The following is a 19,897-nucleotide window of genomic DNA, read 5'->3' on the forward strand; positions in this document are numbered from 1 at the left end:
TATGGTGCAAAAAATGGAAATATAAAATTGTGAAGTTATGAAATAGTGAGGTACTTAACTTGCAATTTGGTGGCCAAAAAGCTTGGACCATCCCACTATGGTAAGGTGCCCTCATTGGACGGACCCTACACTATGAATATGCCTCTGTGTGATCAGTTCAGCAGGCACTGCAGGACCTGAAACATCCAAGACACCTTATATACACCTGATAGAGGTGGGTGGGTGCAAGAGCCAACATGGAGATAGCCACTCCCCCGTATGTGTAATACAGACAAAGGATAAGTTAGCCAGCACTATTGATTCCAAACTATTATATGGACCTGGCTTACAGGTCCACGCTGCTTGGCTAAATATACAGCAGCAGAAGAATACAGCAGCTGTTTCTGTGTGCTGCTGTATTCTTCTGTTGCTATATATATATATATATATATATATATATATATATATATATATAATTTATATTTTATATATCAACTGGCTCCAAAAAGTTAAACAGAGTTGTAAATTACTTCTATTAAAAAATATTAATCCTTCCAGTACTTATGAGCTGCTGAAGGTGAGTTGTTATTTTCTGTCTAAGTGCTTTCTGATGACACCTGTCTCGGGAACTGTCCAGAGTAGAAGCAAATCCCCATAGCAAACCTCTTCTACTCTGTGCAGTTCCCGAGACAAGCAGAGATGTCAACAGAGAGCACTGTTGCCAGACAGAAAAGAACAACTCAACTTCAGCAGCTGATAATTATTGGAAGGATTAAGATTTTTTAATAGAAGAAATTTACAAATCTGTTTAACTTTCTGGAGCCAGTTGATATATAAAAAAAAAGTTTTTTCCTGGAATACCCCTTTAAGTACCAGGACGCAAGGGCATACCTGTACGCCCTTCATCCTAAAGGGGTTAAGAACACAGCCCATTTTGGCCATGAGGATGCAGCGAGTTTCCTTCTTTGCATTTTTGTTTTTTAAGGGCCTTTTATTTTTCCATCTACATACCCATATGTATGACCAATTGTACTTTGTAATTGTACTTTTTCATCTTACCATAAAATGTACATTGCAACCCAAAAAATATTATTTATGGGGGAAATTGAAAAGAAAACCACAGTTTTGCAGTTTTGGGGGGTTCCATTTTAACGGTAAAATTGACATGGTATATTTATTCTGTGGGTCAATAGCATTAAAATTATACCCATGTTTACATGCTTATCTATTATTGTACTGCTTTTAACAAAAGTCAAACTTTTTAAACGAAACAAGTACCGTATTTATCAGCGTATAACACGCATTTTTTAGGCAAAAATTTTTAGCCTAAAGTCTATCTGCATGTTATACGCCAATAAACTGTTTTTGACCCCGAAGAAGCCGCTCCGTTGCTGCCCGCTTCTCTGCCCCTGCCTATCCTGAGGTCCAGAGACCGCCGTCGCCACTGCCCCATTTCCTCCCCCATCCCGGTTTTACAATAACCTGTTACCGGGGTCCGCGCTGCTTCTGGCTCCGGTGTAATGAAGAAAACTGTTTCTTGAAGCGCTCTGTGTCCCATGTCCTGCATTGTTGCTATTCGCTGCGCAATGTTGAGTGACGTCTTCAACGCGACGTCACCGTCTGTCGCCCGGCACACAGTGACAGCTAAGGATGCCTCCAGAGCCAGAAGCAGCGTGGACCCCGGGAACAGGTAATTATAAAACCGGGGATGGGGTAGGTAATGGGGCAGTGGCGGCGGCAGTCTCTGGATAGCCAGGGGGAGAGAAGCGGTGGCAGCAGGACTCTAGACCCCAAGAAAGGCAGGGGGAGAGAATCGGGCAGAAACAGTCTATCAGGGTATACACATGCACACACACGCACCCTCATTTTACCAAAGATATTTGGGTAAAAAACTTGTTTTTCCCAAATATCCTTGGAAAAATGAGGGTGCGTGTTATAGGCTGGTGCGTGGTATATCCCGATAAATACGGTATGGTTAAAGGGGTTATCCAGGAATCGAAAACCAGACCTATTTTCTTTCAAAGACCACTCTGTCTGTCTCCACTTTGGGTGCGGTTTTAAAACTTGGCTCCATTCACTTCAATAGAACTGAGCTGCAGAACCACACCCAACCTGGGGACAGACAGGGAGAGGTTTTTCGATTCCTTGATAACCCCTTTAACCCCTTCCCGCTACAGGACATATGCATACATCCCAGCACCGACATGTTCGCGCACTGCGGCGCTCAGTTTAGGAGATTAGCGGTGGGACCCAGCTGTCAATCACAGCAAAGGTCCTGCCGCAGCTGACGGGGCCACGATTGTGCCAGTCCCGGCAGCATTAACCCCATAGATGCCGTGATCAATCCTGATCACAGCATCTATGGTGTTGACAGGGGGAGGGTGCTCCCCCTGTTACTAACGGCGACACCGCGATACGATCATGGGTCACCATCTGATGGTCTCCTGTCTGCCAGATATGGAAGCCTGTGAGATCCAGCCATAACTGGTTATACTGTGCTGCGCTAAAAATGGATTCCAGCATAGTATAACCTGTAAAAAGTGGAAAATAAAATAATAAGGTTCTTCAATAAAAGTAAGAGGTGTAATAAAAAATAAATGCCTTTCCCCCCAAAAAAGCGCTGAATTATCATTAAAAAAACACAAATCATATACATGCTAGGTATTGCCACATCCGTAATGAGGTGTACTATAAAGCTGTAATGTAATTATAGAATGGCGTAAAAAAAAATAGCTAAATTTCCCAAGTTTGGAACAAATAGCGTAATAAAAAAGATCAAAAGGTAGCATGTATCGCAAAAAATTATACCAATAAAATGTACAGCTTGTCCCGCAAAAAATAAGCCATAACTCAATGGCGTCAGGGGAAAAAATTAAAAAGTTATGGCTGTTAGAAAATGATAACACAAAAAAGTAAAAAAAAGAAGTTTGCTCAGAAGGGATAAAAAAAGAACATAAAAACTACATAAAATGGGTATTGCCATAATCTTACCGACCCACAGAATAAATATAACATCACTTTTACAGTACAGTGAACACCATAGAAAAAAAAAATTTTAACGCCAGAAATTTTCCAGTTTTCCCAATATTTTGGAGTTTTTCACAAAAAATGCTGCATGTGTCAACAAAAATGCACCACTTATATAAAGTACAATATGTCATGAAAAAACTATCTTAGAATCCCTCCACTCAGAAAAGGCATTCTAAAGTTATTATCATTTAAAGAGACACATTTTTTTTTTTTTTTTTAAAGAGCCTAGCCATTAAGGTGGTTCTCCACCATAAGGTGATTTTGGTGCAGAATTGGCAGACAGTAATGGACATGCTTAGGAAGGATCTGCACTTGTCTTGGGGCTAAATGGCTATGTTGTGAAATTTGTAGATAAAACTTAGCACACCACTTTTGAATTGAATCAAGGTAACTTTATTTGCAATCGCAAAAATTATGACGTTTCAGTCTACATTGGACCTTCATCAGACCTAAGAATTATATGAACATAAACTGAAATCAGAAAAACATGTCTAGCGACGTGGACATTAAGGAAAATTTACAGGAACTAATAAAGATCATATGTACCACGTAAGAGAATCATGTTAAATTATGAGAGAAAATAGGAAAAAATTGCTATCTATGTAGAATCAAATAACACAATATGACTAACATAGCCAAAGGGAATCAAGAAAATAAGTAGGTGTAGAATCATTTGACAGCCTATATATATATATATACACATCTGTTCTGGATATATATAAACAAACGGAAATCAGTATATCACACATGGTGAATATGACAAACATGAGTGCAAATCATGAAAAAAATGATATGCCCATAGAGGGATATTTATTGGCAATTTTACACAGAGATTGAATCCTTAGATCAGTGTCGACATTGTAGAGCGGATATGTATAAAGGAGGTCTGCTGGGAACTTACCGGATTGCTGCGGAGGTATAAGAAATGAAATCGGCATATAGCCGTGTTGGAGGATATAAGGTGTTGCGACCTGCAGTCGCTGGAAGAATATGGAACAATAGGAAAAGAGTCGCATTATATGGGGTAAGGAAGTGATGTCACTTCCTGTCTCAATTAGACCGCAGATTGCGGTAAAAAAAAGGAAAAAGAAAATATATTGGTGGCTCTGAAGTGATCTTACATTGAATAAACGATATTGATGGGGAATTAAGGGCCACCAGTAGCTTTTGGGGTACCTGTATGTGTGGTAGCGCCGATGCAGGTCCGCTGTAAGAAACCGGAAGTTCGGGTATCACATGATCCGTGCCATGGAACGCAGTGTGCGTTCCACTGTGTGTGTAAGGCGGCGTGAGACAGGATATCCGGTTAAGTTGCGTTCCACAATGTAAGTGAATGGAGAAAGAGGTATATGTGTGAAAAAGGGAGGAAAAAATCACACTAGTAGAATGAATGAGCCAATAGTGGAATGCAGTAAGGGTTAATTAGAAGGAAAGGCTGATATAAAACTGGGATATAAAGAGAAAGGTAAGTCAGATGGAGGGAAAGAGTTAGTAGAAAAGTATGATGGGATGCAGATACAGGGAGAATATGGTATATATGGAACTAGATATATAAATGTATCACGTGAGAGAAATTAGAAAATATGGTAAATGAAAAGAGGAGAAATACCAACAGGAAAAAAGAAGGAAAGAAAGAGGGAGAAAAAGAAGAAAAAAGGGAGGAAAAAAAAGAGAGGGGAAGTGTGGAAAAAATAAAAAAGAAGGGAAAAAAGTACCAAGAAACCAAAAAAGGATACGATAAGTAAACCCCCGCAGCATTTGTCTGGATGTAGCTTCCTCACACGTACAGTATTCTGCGCAGATTTGATGCACAGGTTTGATGCGCAGGATTTCAAGCTGTGTTCAGTCATTCAGTTTAAATTGAAATCTGCAGCAGAAAATCCTGCACATCAAATCTGCACAAAATACTGTCTGTACATGTGAATAGACCATTAAGGTAAAAAATGGGTCCGTCCTTAACCCCTTAAGGACCAAGCCCATTTTAACCTTAAATGGGAACTGTCAGATACAAAAACCTTTGATATGTTGTAAAGCATGCAAAACAAATAGGGTTTGCAATTGCTTTCAATAGAAACTTTTCAGTATTTCATACTGAAAAAGCCAATCAAACAATTGCCCCCCTGCCTGCTTGGACACAAAAAATTTTGGGAATAAAATGTGACTAAAAAGCAGCATTTTTGGACTTTTTTTTATTTTTTACATTCACCGTACAGGATCATTAACATTATATATTGATAGTTTGGACATTTACGCATGCGGCGATACCAAATATGTATTTTTTTGTTTGTTTTTTTTATTTACGCTTTTTGGGGGTAAAATGGGAAAAAAGGACAATTTTCATTTTTATTGGGGGAGGGGATTTTTCCCATTTTTTTTTTTACTTTTTACTTTTATGTCCCCATAGGGGACTATCTATAGCAGCCATTTGATTGCTAATGCTGTGCATACCACTGATCAGTGTTATTCGTCATCTTCTGCTCTGGTCTGCTCGATCTCAGACCAGAGCAGAAGACGCCGGGAGACGGACGGAGGCAGGTGAGAGGACCGCTCGTGGCAATACTAAATATGTGGTGGGTATTTTTTTTTTGTACATTGTACTAACAGCATGGGAGAAACTGCAGGAGAGCCCCCAGGTCACTGAGGGACTCAACCTGACAGGGCCTAAGTGTAGTACAGGACTACAGTATGTTCTGTACTGGGACATTACATACATTTATGTCTGATGATCTTAAAGGGGTACCTCGGAGGAAAACATTATTTTTTTTTATCAACTGGTGGCAGAAAGTTAAACAGATTTGTAAATTACTTCTATTAAAAATCCTAATCCTTCCAGTAGCTGCTGAATACTACAGAGGGAATTCTTTTCTTTTTGGAACACAGTGCTCTCTGCTGACACCTCTGTCCATTTTAAGAACTCTCCAGAGTAGGAGAAAATCCCCATAGCAAACATATGCTGCTCTGGAACCAGTTGATTTAAGAAAAAAAAGTTTTCCTCCGGAGTACCCCTTTAAAGAAAAACTGTCAGCCTGTTTACCCACACTAAACCCAATAAACTGGGTTATAGTGTGGGGGAACAGGAGTCCAATGAGGGGTCACTTACTTAAATATGTCAAGTAGGTCCTGAGATTTTTCCCCAGATTATCCTCTGATGAATTCAGTGAATTGTGCACAGGGGACGGGGCTTTGTCGACTCAATTTACATATTCATTATTTGTGACTCACATCATAGTGAAGTGGAGTGGTGGGGGGTGGGGCTTTGTTTTCTCAATTTACATATTCATTGTCTGTGACTCCACTTTACTAGGATGTGGAGTCACAGACAATGAATATGTAAATTGAGCTGGCGAAGCTCCGCTCCCCGTGCACAATTTACTGAATTTAGCAGAGGATATTCTGGGAGACATGTAAGTAAGTGACCCCTTGTTGGACTCCTGTTCACCCACACAATAACCCAGTCTATTGGGTTTAGTGTCCGTGAACAGACTGATAGTTTTCCTTTAAGGGGTTAAAGATCAAAATAAAAGAAGATTCCAAAGTATTCGCCACATTATATTGCTCTCACAGACTTGTGTTTGGAGAAGCATCTGTTCCAGCGATCTGGAAAAGAGCCAAGGATCAAGTATTACAAGACTGTCCAGGTACACAATGCTTTTTTACTGTTACAGTAGAAACTGATGAGCTATGTTTACAAAATCTTAAAGGAGATGTCCGGTACGGACTATTCCTATTCCTTCATGCCCGGGCTGCAAAAAAAGAGAAAACAAACTTTCACTTACCTTCCTACGTTCCCCCCTGAGCTCTGCAACAGCTGATTGGTCGGCCGGGCTGTCTACTTCCTACTTCCCTTAGCCCGGGATGTCACACGGCGCTTCAGCCTATCACCGGCCAACATCGCTGCGGCCGGTGATAGGCTGAAGCGCCGTGTGACATTCCAGGCTGAGGGAAGTAGGAAGTAGACAGCCCGGGTTCAGCGCCAGAGGCTTGTGATGTCACGGCCGCGCCCACTCGTGACATCACAGCTATGCCCCCTCAATGCAAGCCTATGGGAGGGGGTGTCACGTCCCCTCCCATAGACTTGCATTGAGGGGGCGTGGCCTTGATGTCACAAGCGGGTCACGGCCGTGACATCACGAGCCTCCGGCGCTGAACCCGATGCTCTAAACGAACGCCAGGTGCAGCACGGAGAATGCAAGGGTCCCAGCGGCGGGACCCCCGTGATCAGACATCTTATGCCCTGCTGTTGCTCAATGTGAAAATCTTCCAGTGACTGCAGAACAGATTAGGACTAGAAAGGACCCCATTCTCTATCAAGTTTATTTAGCTACACTACGGGCATAGAGTTAAAAGCAGAGGTCTCCGTTAGCTCCTTTTTATCACTATCACACAGAGATTACACGTGACAGTGGTTGTGGTACACCAGTAACCATGACAAGGAGGTATCTCTAGGTCTTGAAATTATTCTGATATTCCCTCTGGTATGGGGCATTGGCACCTGCCTCTTAGAGAGTTTTTGCCTTTCTCTAGATCAACACAGTAGGGTTATAGGTTGAACTTGATTGACTCTTGTCATTTTTGAACTAGCATTTCCACATATTTTCTTTTCACCACAATGTAAACAAAACACCAACAGTACAGGAGGGACAAATCTGGTCACAGATACCCTTAAAAATAGCATAACCTGCCTAATGTCCTCAATTAAGTGGTCACCTAATTGTAATATGGCAAATGATTTAAAATATGAACCTTGGTAAAATACAACAGGCTGCACAAATTGAACTGATTCATTGTCACTGGTGTGTTTGATGTGTAATATTACTGCCAGATAGAAAATGTTAGTCTTTTTTTTCCCATTAGAGCCACTAAATTTCACACATCTGGTTAAACCGTTTTTTCACCTCATTTTGTCTTTTAGAGTGATAACTGCTTTAGCTTGTGTGAAATAAAGGCTGGAATACACTGATCAGCCACCACAGTAAAAGAAGAAGTGAGTAATATTGATTATCTTGTTACAATGGTTGTAAGGGATAGAATAAATTAGCAAAGGTGAACAGTCAGTTCTTAACCCCTTCCCTCCCCAGGACGTATGCGTACGTCCTGGGAAGGGGGTAGCAGCTATGGAGGGGGATTGTGATGTCATTCCTCTCCGTACCACGTGGCCCCAGGCAGGAATCAACAGCCAGATGGCACAGCTAATAGCCTGCATGCAAGGCTTTTAACCCTTTAGATTCTGTAATCAAAGCTGATTGCGGGACCTAAAGCCGGCAATGGGTGATCGGGACCACCACAGGGCAATCGCACAGTCCCGATCACCTTAAATGTTGGCCGGAGGTTCCCTACCTTTCTCCTTTCTCCGGAGGTTCCCTACCTTTCTGCTTTAGCCGGCTAGAGCAACAGACTGCAGATAACACTGATCAATGCTGTGTAATAGCATAGCATTGATCAGAAAAAAGTGATCACAATAAATGAGCCCTCATGCATCCCTCTATACAGTAAATTGAAAAAAAGTTTTAGGGGTCAGAAGAGGACAATTTGGAGTCTACTAATTTTCATACAAAAAGTTTTAGTTTTTTTTCACTAGTAGAATAAAACAAAATCTATATACATTGGAAATCATTGGAATCGTATGGACCTACAGAATATCATGTGTAATGTTTACTGGAAAGTGCGCTATGTAGAAACGCAACACCCTAACATTTGCATAATGGCGTTTTTTTGTTTTCTTTTTTTCAATTTTGCCTAACAAATTTTTTGGCTTCATCATACATTTTGTGGCAAAATGAGTGATGTCATTACAAAGTACAAGTTGTTAGGATCCCAACCATCTCCAGCCACTTCAAGTGGAGGGCCACCAATCTTAAAAGAGGTAGGACCTAAATTTATGAATTGAATTTATGGCATATCCTGTGGATATGCCTTCAAGGGAGGATTCTGTCAGCTCTACATCATGCTTAGAGCCAAGTCTTAAAGGGGTACTCCGCTGCTCAGCGTTTGGAACAAACTATTCCGAACGCTGGAACCGGCACCTAGAGCTTGTGATGTCCTGAAGGGCGGGGCTATGACATCACGAGCTCCCATAGCTGACTCCAGCATTCGGAACAGTTTTCTCCAAACGCTGAGCAGCGGAGTATCCCTTTAAACAGGCTGCACTAAGCCGCAGGATGCCCACCTCCACCACACCTCCCTGCCTTGATTGATAGACTCAGATTTCAGCACCTTCAAAGTATAAGTTGATTGATATGAGACACCCCCATAAAAAAAAAAAGTTAGCCGCAGTACTATATAGGACATACTTCATCTGTAATTCAGATGCTTTGTTCTGCTAAGGTGGACAGCCGCAGACCCCTTTTACAAGAAGAGTAAGTCTATATAGTGCTGTGCATCTCTGTATATTTGTCAAAGACTGATGTTTATACTAATATTATTTACAATTAAGCCAATGATAAATTTCCATTTATATGTAATATATATATATGCGGTTCCATAACAGTATAAAAACATTAGCATATTCCCTATTGATACTCTTAAATCCATATTTACCATCTACTTACAATGAATGGCTATTACTTGTCATGTCAGTAAACCCAGGCTCTCTTTCTTTATTATTCCCATCAACTCTGATCATGCACAAGTGGCTCTATAAAACAGCAATATATGCTTGGAGTCGCTTTTCAATACAACACATATCATTCAGTCTAATTTTATAGCATAATGTGATCTATTGTATTTTCTATTAAAGAGCTATAAGCTGAATGTGGTTGTGGGTATTGTATAATATAAACCTTGCCTAGCCGTTTTATTCACTTTCTGTGTACATTTACATCTGTGTGATTATTTGTGAAACACAAAGCAATAACCTACAATATTTTTAAACAGAATAAACCGCCTGTGGTTCTTATAGAAATAGAAACAAAAAAAAAAAAGAAAAATGAAATCTAAACCTAAAATAGAAGGAACGTACAAACCTAAAAAGAACAGGTAAAAATATTTTTATACAGTATATGACATAAGTAAGTATACCCCTCATCTTTTTATAAATATTTTATTATACGTTTTCATGTGACAATACTGAAGAAATTACACTTTGCTACCATGTAAAGTAGTGCACAGAGTGTATAACAGTGTTTAATGTTGTGCCCCCCCCCCAAAATAACTCAACATACAGCCATTAAGGTGCACGAGAGTACAGTAGCCTCCATAATTCTTACATGGAAGAAGTTTGGAACAGGAATCTTGCATCAGCTGGCATCCCCACAAAACTTAATAATCAGGGGGGAGAGGCCTTGGTAGGAGAGGTGATTAAAGGGTTACTCCGCTACCCAGCATCCGGAACATTGAGTTCTGAACGATGTGCGCGGCCTTCCGTGTTCACACCCGCCCCCTCGTGACGTCATGCTCCTCATGTGATGTCACGTCCTGCCCCCTCAATAAAAGTCTAAGGGAGGGGGCGTGACGGCCATCGCCCACCCTTCCCATAGACTTTCATTGAGGGGTCAGGCCATGCCGTCACGAGGGGCGGGCGGGAATAAGGAAGCCCGCACAGAGCGTTCGGAACTCAATGTTCCAGATGCTGCGGAGCGGAGTAACCCTTTAAGAATCCAATGGTTACTCTTACTGAGCTCTAAAAACCCTGTGTGCAGATGGGAGAAACTTCCAGAAGGTCAACAATCACTCCACCAATCTGGGTTTTATAGCAGAGTGGGCTGAAAGAAGTCTCTCCTCACCAAAAGGCACCTGAAAGTCCATCTGGAGTTTGCAAAAAAGCACCTAATGTATAATATACATACATAATGTGTAATATACATACAGACAAATGTATTTGCTTCAGAAAATTGTCAGGACATGTTTTCTACCTCTGAATGTAAACAATAAATGAGTTTTATAAACAAATTTTTTTTATGACAGCAAACAGAGATCAGGGTAATCTATGTATATAAAACTCAATGGCCCTGATTTACTAAAGTCCAACCGTTTTTTTTTTCTCGGTTTTATGCTCCTATAGCCATTATATAGCCATTGTAATCACTTTCTGAATAAAGTGCACATCATCAGACCGGTGAGTGATCCGCCTCTTTCTTTATTCATTTTTAGATAATTTTTTGCGCTGAATCTTGTTAGCATGAGCACAGCCGGCAAACTGGCTGATGTGAATGGGCACATAACCTTTTGACAGCAGCACATGCTGAACCTATTATCCGGAAGCAGTGCCAGGTGTCCTGTTTAATTTGTGGCCTCTATAAACATGTTTAGAGGTTTTGTTTTTTGCTTTTTATGTAGTACTATACATATTTGAAATCCTTTTCTTTTTTACAGAGTTGTATAGGTTTTTATAGCCATACCATTCAGTGTATCGAAAGGGCCAAATAAGTTCATAAATTTCTGTCTTAGAATTGTGAGTTTAAAGGGGTACTCCGGTGAAAACCTTTTTTCTTTTAAATCAACTGGTGGCAGAAAGTTAAACATATTTGTAAATTACTTCTATTAAAAAATCTTAATCCTTCCAGTACTTATTAGCTGCTGAATGCTACAGAGGAAATTCCTTTCTTTTTGGAACACTGATGACATCACGAGCACAGTGCTCTCTGCTGACATCTCTGTCCATTTTAGCAACCATGCATAGCAGATGTATGTGAAGGGCAGCATGGTGGCTCAGTGGTTAGCACTGCTGCCTTGCAGTGCTGGGGAATTGGGTTCAAATCCCACTAAGGACAACAATAAATAAAGCGTTATTATTATTATAACGTCAGCAGAGAGAACTGTGCTCGGGATGTCATCAGAGAGCATTCCAATAAGAAAATAATTGCCTCTGTAGTATTCATAAGCTAATAAGTACAGGAAGGATTAAGATTTTTTAATAGAAGTCATTTACAAATATGTTTAACTTTCTGCCACCAGTTGATTTGAAAGAAAAAAGGTTTTCACCGGAGTACCCCTTTAAATAAATATTATCCATTTAAAAAAGATACTTGTCTGTACCCCTGCCTAAGTGCCTTTGGGCCCATGCACACTGCATGAGCAGAATGCGCTTGCAGTAGAATCGCATTGATCTCAATGGGATTCAGCTGGTTAGTGCATAATACAGAAGTTCTGTAGGGGATAGTGCATAATACAGAAGTTCCAATGCAGATTTGGATTCCACTGAAAGAAGTAACATGAACATTCTTTTGGCAGAATCTTCTCAGAAAAGCCAATTAATCAATGGGACTATTATTTCTGACACTCATCCATGGTAAAATTCAATCTAAAATAAGCGGCGTGAATCCACTGAGGAAACTCGCAAAATTCTCTCAGTGCGTATGGGCCCTTTCTGTGTCTAGATGGTCTTAGTTTTAATTGAGTTACAACATCTGTTATACTCAGGAGTAAGGCCATCCTGGTAAATCCTTTTGACAAATTTAGTTATAAATATGTCTCCAGTAAAACATTTTTTAGGTAGTAAATTAGATCAGTTCACAGTGCTATCATCAAGAAGAGTTCAATTTCCAATTAATCACATATGTATATATTTGCACAAGCTAGTTTAACAAAAATATATAATCGCTTGCTTCATGCAGAATTATACCATTTTTGGTGGCACTAAGTTTGATGCAAAACAGTGAGTACACAATCGACAGGAGGATACTTTTTCTCTTTGACACAGGCTGGTATAACACTGCAGTATAAACACTTTCTTGACACAAAGCAATTTTTGGTGGGATTAAATATGATTATGATGCAAAACAGGTTCATGTACAGAGATATCTACAAGAGTATTATATTTTTTATTTTTTTGATACAGGCTGCTTTATCAGCAAGGCCGTCGTAACGTGGGAGTTTAGCAGAAAAAAAAATTCTACACTAATCTGTTGAACTACTGGATCCCCAATGAACCCTATTCAAGTCAATGGGATCTGCCGGGCCCACTGGTGTCAGTTGTGCTCAAAACCATTTTGGGGTCGTTTGACGCAAGAAATGAGCCAAACGGACCCAGAACAAGATAGAGCACAACAGCAATGTGAACTTTACCTTAGACATTTATATAAAGTATGTCTGTATTGCAGGTATACCCAAATAATTTAGATGTTTAATGCGTAATGCTTACTGCTCGATGTTCTTACAGATTGCAGCTGATAGCTGGGGATTCCAGGAGTAGGAAACACTGTTTTCATCTTGTATAAGCAATCACTGACCTCAGCAGTCACATGACACCACTAGAGCCAGTGATAGGCTTTATCGTTCTGTGCATGATGCAGGGGACCCTGGAGTGGCCGTGCTGAAATGTCGACAAGTTCAGGGATGAGTAAAGAGATTTTTTTAGGGAGTTTATAATTAACTGTCAGAAAATCTGTTTAAGGATATGTCTACACAGATATAAGCTGCAGATTTTATACTGTGTTCAGCTTTATATTGATTTACACAGCATAACATAAGTGGACAATCCTTTAACCCATTAAGGACTCAGGGTTTTTCCGTTTTTGCACTTTCGTTTTTTCCTCCTTACCTTTTAAAAATCATAACCCTTTCAATTTTCCACCTAAAAATCCAAATTATGGCTTATTTTTTGCATCGCCAATTCAACTTTGCAGTGACATTAGTCATTTTACCCAAAAATGCACGGCGAAACGGAAAAAAAAATCATTGTGCGACAAAATCGGAAAAAAAACGCCATTTTATAACTTTTGGGGGCTTCCGTTTCTACGCAGTGCATATTTCGGTAAAATTTACACCTTATCATTATTCTGTAGGTCCATACGGTTAAAATGATACCCTACTTATATAGGTTTGATTTTGTCGCACTTCTGGAAAAAATCATAACTACATGCAGGAAAATTCATACGTTTAAAAATGTCATCTTCTGACCCCTATAACTTTTTTATTTTTCCACATACGAGTTGGTATGAGGACTCATTTTTTGCGCCGTGATCTGAAGTTTTTATCGGTATGATTTTTGTTTTGATCGGACTTTTTAATCACTTTTTATTCATTTTTTTAATGGTATAAAAAGTGACCAAAATACGCTTTTTTGGACTTTGGAATTTTTTTGCGCGTACGCCATTGACCGTGCGGTTTAATTAATGATATATTTTTATAGTTCGGACATTTACGCACGCGGCGATACCACATATGTTTATATATTTTTTTTTTTACACTGTTTTATTTTTTTATGGGAAAAGGGGGGTGATTCAAACTTTTATTAGGGAAGGGGTTAAATGACCTTTATTAACACTTTTTTTTACATTTTTTTTTGCAGTGTTATAGGTCCCATAGGGACCTATAACACTGCACACACTGATCTCCTATGCTGATCACTGGCGTGTATTAACACGCCTGTGATCAGCATTATCGGCGCTTGACTGCTCCTGCCTGGATCTCAGGCACGGAGCAGTCATTCGTCGATCGGACACCGAGGAGGCAGGTAAGGGCCCTCCCGGTGTTCGATCAGCTGTTCAGCACGCTGCGATTTCACCGCGGCGGTCCCGAACAGCCCGACTGAGCAGCCGGGATACTTTCAGTTTCACTTTAGAAGCGGCGGTCAGCTTTGACCGCCGCTTCTAAAGGGTTAATACCGCACATCGCCGCGATCGGCGATGTGTGGTATTAGCCGCGGGTCCCGGCCGTTGATGAGCGCCGGGACCGAAGCGATATGATGCAGGATCGCGGCGCGATCCCACTTCATATCGCGGGAGCCGGCGCAGGACGTAAATATACGTCCTGCGTCGTTAAGGGGTTAAAGGGGTACTCCAGTTGAAAAAAAAATTCAATTCAACTGGTGCCAGAAAGTTAAACAGATTTGTAAATTACTTCTATTGAAAAATCTTAATCCTTCCAGTACTTATCAGCTGTTGTATGCTCCACAGGAAGTTGTGTTTCTTTCTGGAATTCTTTTCAGTCTGACCACAGTGCTCTCTGCTGACACCTCTGTCCATGTCAGGAACTGTCCAGAGTACAAGCAAATCCCCATAGCAAACCTAACCTTCTCTGGAAAGTTCATGATACGGACAAAGGTGTCAGCAGAGAGCACTGTTGTCAGACTGAAAAGAACTTCAGAAAAAAATACAACTTCCTCTGTTTTCTATAATGTCCTATATTTTTATAGTTCGGACATTTACGCAAGCGGCGATACCACATATTTTTTTTTTATTTACCCCGTTTTATTTTTTTTATGGGAAAAGGGGGGTGATTCAAACTTTTATTAGGGAAGGGGTTAAATGACCTTTATTAACACTTTTTTTTTACTTTTTTTTTGCAGTGTTATAGGTCCCATAGGGCATAGCACTGATCAGTGTTATCAGTCATCTTCTGCTCTGGTCTGCTCGATCGCAGACCAGAGCAGAAGACCCATGGAAGGCAGAGGAGGCAGGTGAGGGGACCTCCGTCTGCCGTTTTGGATGATCGGATCGCCGCAGCAGCGCTACGGGAGATCAGATCATCCATTTTAGTGACCCCAGCGCTGCAGATGCCGTGATCTGTATCGATCACGGCATCTGAGGGGTTAATGGTGGACATCTGCGTGATCGCGGAGGTCGGCCATTACCGGCGGGTCCCTGGCTGCTATCAGCAGCTGGGACCAGCCGCGCATGACCCGAGCATCGCTCCGATGCTCGTGGTTATGTATAGGATGTAAACGTATGTCCTGGTGCCTTAAGTACCATCTCACCAGGACGTACATTTATGTCCTGCGTCATTAAGGGGTTAAGCATTAATAACTCTGGGATGCTTTTACTTTTCATTCTGATTCCAAGATTGTTTTGACATATTCTATTCATATAGTTACATAGTTACATAGTTAGTACAGTCGAAAAAAGACATATGTCCATCAAGTTCAACCAGGGAATTAAGGGGTAGGGGTGTGGCGCGATATTGGGGAAGGGATGAGATTTTATATTTCTTCATATTTCTTCATTTCTATTCTTTCTCTGCCTTTTTAATGATGATATTTTCTTGCAATTTTAACCATTTCAGGGCTTTTTGCTCATTTTCAGTCAGATTGGAGGGAGCGCGGGGGTATACCAACGCCCTAACATCTCTCAAGACACATTGTTGAAAAAAATCAATACTGCTGCCTGGTAATATTGGGGGCGAGAATCTAGACTTATTTCCCCCTCGAAAATCCAACACTTCGACGTAGTCATGATTCTATGTGTAAATGGGACTCTCTTCTCCTAACAGCTCTAACAATGCATTAAGACCTTCTTGTTCTTCATTGGTGATGTTACCTAAAATACTAAAACCTAAAGGGCCTATGGCTGTTGGAATTTCGCCTTCTTTTTTAGGGTTAACCTTATTTTCTCTACCCTCATTTTGAGCAAAAAAACGTTTTAGATTTAATTTACGAATACCCCTGGACAGATCAATCTCGAAGTCTTCGAGGCTGAACTGTTCAGGGAGACAATAGTTCAGGCCTTTTGAAAGGAGAGATATTACATCCGTGCTCAATGACACGTCTGATAAATTTATCACTGCAGGTGCGTCTTTATTAAGTGCTGATGTGTCCATGTTTAAATCAAGTAGGTCTGGTACATCCGTATGACAGTCTCCCAAAAAGTCATGAAATTCATGTGACTGATCTAGGGACCCATTCAGTCCTGCCAGGTGACGCGTTTGCGTTTGGGTTTTTGTTTCTGTAATTTTTTCCCTTTTCCTCCTTCCGCCTCTTCTTGTGTGTTTTTTCTTCCTAGATTCTGTGGGTCCTTCTCCTTTTCCCCGTTTTTTGGATGAAAACTATGTTCCACATTATCTGTTCCTTCTTCTGAGGTACTCGAGTCTGACTCCGTAGTCCATGAATCAGTGAACTTTTTCCCTCTCTTGTTAAAGGATGGATTATTGCCTTTCTTCGTAATAAACGTTTTATTATTTTTCCCAGACTGTTTTTTTGGGAAGATGTTGCCGGACTCGTAATCCTCTCGATCTCTCAAAAATGTATTGTGCTTGGTATCTTTTATTGTATGTTGTAGGGCTACCAGCTTTTTTTCAAGTTTTTTGTAAAACTCCATAGATGCAGATTCAGACATGCGTTTCTTTAATTCTCTTTTTGCAAGGTCTAATTCTGTAAGGAGGCGATCGTATTCCTCTTTATTACACTCCAACACCAGGTTTAGAATATTCATAGAATCATTTTTATGTAGTTCAGTCCATGTTAGCATAAAAACGGGGTCAACCACGAATTGTGATGCTTCTTTGAAGCCCCGTAGTCCCCTTGGTAGGACTTCAAAGAGTTCAGGGTCCAAAATAACCTGGTCTCCTTTTCGGATAGTGTTGCCACTTTAAACTCCAGGGTTTTTGTGCTCATAAGTTGATATGGGTCTTTATCGTTGCACTGTGTAAAAACACACTGGCGTCCTGCCTTCCTGCACAAAAAGTTCCTCCTGAAGCTTCATTAGTCAAAGTTGAGCTTCCTGCAGCAGTGTCCATTTCCATGGAAAGCCAGTCCCAAACAAATGTACTCTGGACAATCAAAAGTGTTCAACAACACACAGTAGAAAAAAGCTGTCCGGCACTATCTGTATAAGGGGGTATGCTATTCTGACAAGCTGCTTGATGGGGAACTAAATGTCTTCTGCGGTGGTGCTCTTAACAGTCCAGCATAGAAGAAAAAAGACGAAAGGCAACTCACCGCGATGTGAAGAAACTTTATTCACTTCATGTGCAGATAAAAACCACGAGGCATCAGGCTGCTGTTCGCACGGACGCCAGTGTGCTCTGCCGGGTAACAATTGTTTTGCGCGAAACTGACAGAGTTCTTATCGAAGTACATTGGCTTCTCAGGCCCTTGTTACAGAATGTCCCTTCTCTAATAAAAGACACAAATTGTTTTCTTTCTGCACTTGGCGACGTCCCCTGGTATGAGGGTCTGCTCTTAGCGTCTATCGACGTTGAGAGCTTATACACTAGGATCCCACAGGGGACTGCCGCCAAATGCATTGAAACAATACTTAGAAAATCTGGTAAAAGTGAGGATTACATAAATTTTGTCTGTGAAGGGCTACTCTTCATTCTACAAAACAATGTATTCAAGTTCGGTGACCTATGATTTAGCCAAACAGGGGGAACCACGATGGGGACCCCCGTTGCATGTACCCTGGCTAATTTATATCTATCCTGCTTTGAAGAAAAATTTGTGTTTGATCTAAAAAATCCCTTCCTTAAACACATCCGTTGATTTTATCGTTTTGTAAACGATGTGTTCATGTTGTGGGATGGTACAGTCTCAGACTTTGAAAATTTTGTGTCTTATTTAAGCAACAATGACATGTACATGAGTTTTACCTGTAAATACAGTTATACAAATTTGGAATTTCTGGATGTGCAGGTGATGATAGAGAACGGAATGTTGAAAACTAAAGGCTTCAGAAAGGCAACTGCCTCAAATTCCTATTTACACTACGACAGCTATCACCCCCTGCACACCCGAAATGCAATTCCTTATGGACAATTCCTTCGTTTAAGACGAATCAATGGCTCAGATGATGCGTTCGAACAACAGGCACTGGATCTATCCAGTCGCCTGTTAGCTAGAGGGTACCCTGTAGAAGTCCTTCAGTCAGCCCTAGTGAGAGCAAGAAATATTAACAGAGAAGATCTTATTGTAAAAAATCTAAAAAAAAGCCCTAATGTGAACAAAAACAGATGAGCGGTTTTCCTTCTCCTTTAAATACAGCCCCTTAGCAGATGTAATAAGAAGTTCCATACAGTCCAATTGGAATCTTATTGCTAGAGATCCCTCAATCGGTATTACTAGACTACAAAAACCAATAATTACATTTAAAAGAACCAAAAATCTGCGTGATGAATTAATTTGCAGCAAATTTAAAAAGGCAAATAGTAATGGTAACTGGTTAGAGAAAAGCACATTTGTAGGTAACCACAAGTGCGGTAGATGCAAATGGTGCTCCCAGTTCCTTACAGGCGAAACAATTCAAGTAGGAAGCATCCAACAAAATGTGTCTGAATTTATCTGCTGCAGAACCTCTTTTGTGGTTTATGCATTAATCTGCAGCTGCAAAAGTTTCTACATCGGTAGTACAACACGCGCTTTAAACACTAGGTTTCGAGAACATGTATGGTCTTTAAAGTCAGAAAAAGGCTCCCCGAGGCTGATAGAGCATATGAGGACAGCACACAATGGTGATGCGTCTGCATTGCGTTTTACGGGGTTGAAAAGAATAATCTGCCAAAGAGGGTCCGACTCAGAAAAAATACTTCGTGAAATTGAGGCCCGTTGGATCCTAAGAACGAGTGCGCAGGAGGCAGCGGGTCTCAATGACCGAATTGATATGGGTATCTTTATGTAACTGTTTGGTTTTAAATGTACGTATTTTGTATATTTTAACTTACCTGCTTGTTATCCCCGCCCTGCTCCGGACGTCATCAGGTCAGGTGTACTTAGGTGCCACACCTGAGCAGGAAAGGGAAGGTCTGTGGAAGCGCAATTTCGCGCAAAACAATTGTTACCCGGCAGAGCACACTGGCGTCCTTGCGAACAGCAGCCTGATGCCTCGCGGTTTTTATCTGCACATGAAGTGAATAAAGTTTCTTCACATCGCGGTGAGTTGCCTTTCGTCTTTTTTCTTCTATGCTGGACTGATATTCTACTTTATGTTAGTGGCAAAATTTTGTCGGTACTTGCATCATTTCTTGGTGAAAAATTCCAAAATTTGATGAAAATTTAGAAAATTTAGCATTTTTTTTTACTTTGAAACTCTCTGCTTTTAAGAAAAATGGACATCCCCAAAAAATTATATATTGATTCGAATATACAATATGTCTACTTTATGATTGTGTCATAAAGTTGACATGTTTTTATTTTTGGAAGACATCAGAGGGCTACAAAGTTCAGCAGCAATTTTCCAATTTTTCACAAAATTTTCAAAATCAGACCAGTTAAGTTTTGAAGTGGATTTGAAGGGCTTTC

The 19,897-nt window shown here is 40.6% G+C and overlaps 1 long non-coding RNA gene across 1 annotated transcript; it reads left to right on the plus strand.

Moving 5' to 3' along the window:
- The first annotated feature begins 7,921 nt into the window (after nt 1-7,921).
- On the plus strand, nt 7,922-11,218 carry LOC130282017 (uncharacterized). The gene is made up of 3 exons (XR_008846211.1): nt 7,922-7,993; nt 9,883-9,984; nt 11,098-11,218. It is a non-coding gene; the product is annotated as an uncharacterized LOC130282017 (long non-coding RNA).
- The last annotated feature ends 8,679 nt before the right edge of the window (nt 11,219-19,897 follow it).

The sequence above is a fragment of the Hyla sarda genome, chromosome 7 (genome assembly GCF_029499605.1).
Source record: "Hyla sarda isolate aHylSar1 chromosome 7, aHylSar1.hap1, whole genome shotgun sequence".
Lineage (NCBI taxonomy): Eukaryota > Metazoa > Chordata > Amphibia > Anura > Hylidae > Hyla > Hyla sarda.